This window comes from Euprymna scolopes, chromosome 39 (genome assembly GCF_053919585.1).
Source record: "Euprymna scolopes isolate OS-2025 chromosome 39, ASM5391958v1, whole genome shotgun sequence".
Taxonomy (NCBI): Eukaryota; Metazoa; Mollusca; class Cephalopoda; order Sepiida; family Sepiolidae; genus Euprymna; species Euprymna scolopes.
Window position 1 is genome coordinate 6,411,759 of NC_136520.1, and position 4,103 is coordinate 6,415,861.

The window sequence follows — 4,103 nt, forward strand, 5'->3', positions numbered from 1 at the left end:
TCTTCCCCTTTTTTGTTTTTGGCAATTATTTATTTTTCCTTCCTACACCCGATAAGAATTCTTCCCAATCCCCACTAGGGATCTTCCAGCTTGTTTTCGGTGCCCCGGAAAACAGTAGGTGATCTAACTTTCTAGATTAGCTCAGGGAGGTACCTTACTAACAATGCACTAGGCAATTTTATTTTTTGTATATTTTTTTCTGCATCCCCCACTTCCCAACACGAACTGTTTCTCTTCCAAATTTAAGAACTTTTTATTTTCCAATGAATTTAATTTTTTTCACACGCACACACACACACACACACATTTTAATAATAATAATAAAAAAATTTACACACACACACACACACAAACACACACACACACACACACAGAAATTGTAAATATATTCTTTTTTTGCAAAAACGCTGGGGTTTTCATTAGTTAGTTTAGAGTCCACAGAGTGAATGAGGTATTGTGGTAAATGTTGTCAGCCAAGAGTAAAGTCGCCAAAGACTCCATTTTTACTTTAGTTACAAAGACCCTGCAACACTCCCCATCCCACTTCTTGTATGGCCTTGTGCCTAAGTTTGTTTATAAATGTTAATTTTTTGCTTTTATTTTTTGAATTTGTCATTATTTAATTGTAAAATGTTTTTTCATTATGGAAATAAACTATATAAACAAGATCAAAGTGTAGTATCGGCTCACACTAAAAATCGGCCTAGTGCCTAATTTGCTCGGTGGGGGAGCAAATAAATACCAACCCCACATATAAGACCTTGTCAATGTAGGGGCAACCCTTCATACCAATTGTCACTATCCAGCTCCCCTACTCCCCGGGGCGTTGGTCCCCATTTCTCCTTCCCTCCTTACATTAAAAATCGGCCTTGTGCCTTATTTGCTCGGTGCGGGAGCAAATAAATACATTTTTCTTGGCCTTTTGGCTAAGATCAACGTGTAGTATTTTTTCCGGCAGATACTGCAAGCAAAGACCATATGTGGGGGTAACCCCACATATAAGACTTTGGTCAATGTAGAGGAAACCATTCATACCAATTGTCACTATCCAGCTCCCCTACTCCCCGAGGAGTTGGTCCCTATTTCCCCTTCACTCCTCACATTAAAAATCGGCCTTGTGCCTAATTTTCTCGGTGGGGGAGCAAATAAATACCTTTTTCTTGGCCTTTTGGCCAAGATCAAAGTGTAGCATCTGTTCTTACTACATGCTGTACTTATGTTTGTAACTTTGTGATATAAAGCGGGGGATCAATTTTTTGTATTAATTTAATGTAAAATGATCACCCACTTTACAACCAGTCAGTCTCAAAGCCATTCAAGTCATTCTCCAGATCATTCAAGTTGTTTTTGAAGGATTCCAGTTATTTTTTAAGCATTCAAGTCATTCTTAAGGTCATTCAATTCATCTTTAAGTTCATTAAAGTCATTCTAAGTCATTTACTTTTTATTTATTTAAGTCATTTCAGCCCATTTTTCGTTCATTTTAGTTTATCTTTAAGAATTTCATGTCAATCCTACATTCACGCATACATTCATTACACGAGAGATATGTGACTAATGGCTATCGGCCTTGTTTATCTTCAAAGTGCACTTTTATAAATTTTACAAAGTAAGGTACAAAAATTTAATTTAAATTTGATAAAAAAATTACCTTGGATTTATTTTATGTAATGTACATTCTGTTGCACTTTAAAAAAAAATCATTGAAAATTTTATATCTATATCATTAATTGCTAGATTAAAGATAATGTTTTTAAAGTGCATCAAAATGTACATTACATAAAATATACATATTATACAGCTGAGACTGATTGTTCTGGAAAAGGATGTTCTGCCAAAACGCAACACTTTTTGCCAACAAAGTTCCGTAATAGCTGGCAGCTGTTCTTTTTGCAGTATCCTTCTAAATCATAGTCGTCCTTCTCTTAACAAGCCATCAAGGACATCTCCCGACTCTACTGCCCTTTAAAGGGCGGCAGCTATATAAGTCTAATTTGGTTGTTACTAAGTTAAACCCAGACACATTACAAAAAGAAATGGAGATAACGAATCTCCTTGGAACATTCCACGTCTAATGCCAACCTACCCCGACACCTCTCTGCTGTCAGCACCGTTTTCCATTGAACCATACTTGTCTCCAAAAGCCCTATCATATTCCCAGTAACATTCATCATTGATAGTGTTTCACGGACCCATGAATGAGGAACCATGTCGTAAGCCTTTCTGTAATCGATCCATGCTGAACGCAAATTCCTCCTTTTCATCTTTGCATTCGTCATTACTGCCTTATTAATCATTAACCGATCCTTGATATCCATGGAGCCTTTCCGGCATCCCTTCTGTTCATCAGGGAGAACACCATTATTCAAAAGATGTCCATAAACTTTTTCTGCAAAGATTCCGGTTAACAGCTTCCACATTAGTGGTAGACATGTAATTGGTCCGTAATTGCTGGCAGCTGTTCCCTTTGTAGTATCCTTCTAAATCATAGTCGCCCTTCCCTTAACAAGTCAATCAAGGACAATCAAAGACATCTCCCGACTCTACGAAGGGCAGCGGCTATAGGTGAATAAAGGCATTGGATCTGTTTGCACCAGAATCCCATCACTCCATCCGGATCAAGTGCCTGCCAGCCTTCACGTCGTCAATGGTTATCTCAACATTCTCCATCTGCTGCATTCCTGATAGCCTTGCTCTGACTTCTCCCAACCAGCTAGCCTTCTCATTATGTCGCTCTTGGATAGATCAAATTCCACCGCAGAACTTCCTGGTATTATCTGCATTTGGAATGTTATTATTTCTCGTCTGTTTACTACTATTTAATTCTTTATACAGCTGAGACTGATTGTTCCGGAAAAGGCTGTTCTGCCGAAACACAACACTTTTTCAAACAAAGTTTCTAATTTTCATACCAATAGTGCGGATCTTTTCTTTTAACATTGTTAGAACTGTCATCGCCCCCTTTTCCAGCAATTCATACCTTCTTTTAAGCTCATCCTTGGCTTTCTGTCCTAGTTTAACTCCTTTTCCTATTTCCTCGATTCTATCAATGTCTTTCTGCCACCGTTTAATACTTTCTTCAAGCCGCCTCTGCCAGTGTGGCTTTCTATCCTTCATTTCTCCCTTTTTTTCTGCCAAAACGATTCGCAATAACGTATGATGCTGTATACAGAAGCCTGTTAAGTTCTGTAATCGATATGTTCTTCCTTATGATGTTGTGAATTACTCCTTGAACTATTTTTTACCTCGTTTTTCACCTTCCACCTATCACTACTCTTCATGTTTGGAATATCTATGACCTCATCTCCAAGAACAACCTCTCTTAACTTCTGAAGAACTTTTTTTCTACAGAAGTCAAAGCTCGAACTTCATCATCACTTCTCCATACATCTGCTCCTTCAACTGGTTCCATTGTATCAGAGTCATTGATCTCATCTGCCTTAAATCCTTCAAACACTTCCTCTTCACTTCCCCTAACCATAACTCTGCCAATCCTCACTGCCCCTACATCCACCAACATCCTTAGAATTTCGAACAGTTGTATGATGACGACAGGACCCACCCTGTTGACCAGTGGGACACCTACCGGACGTGAGACCATTGCACGATGTTCCAGCCTCATTCACGTCGTTAATTTCAATATTTTGATTTGACATTCTTCCATAAATGGGGTTAGTGAATTTTAGGTTGCACACCACCGATAGTTTTATTGAGACATCATCTCTAAGACAACGATCTTTCTCCTCCACCACCACCACCACCACCACCACCACCACCACCAACAACAACAACAACAACAACAACAACAACAACAGAAATAAAATTTACAATGATAATAGTAACACTAATATCGATAGTAATAATAATAGTAGTAACAATAGTAATAATAATAATAATAATAATAATAATACAATGAACAGCAATAATGAAAACAGCTGAAATAAAAAAAAAAACCTTAAATGTGGAAACTAACACACAGGAGCAAAAAGCGCGGGCCAGACAAACTTCTGCAAAGGCAAAACATGAAACACTACATGGAACCAAGAACACAGAAGCCGCATATCTATAAGTTCTCTAACCACAACCCATCCCAAGCCTCCGAT

At 38.1% G+C, this 4,103-nt stretch overlaps 1 pseudogene; it reads left to right on the forward strand.

Annotated features, from left to right (window-relative positions):
• Positions 1-1,151: 1,151 nt before the first annotated feature.
• Positions 1,152-1,289, forward strand: LOC145263995 (U2 spliceosomal RNA; annotated as a pseudogene).
• The last annotated feature ends 2,814 nt before the right edge of the window (positions 1,290-4,103 follow it).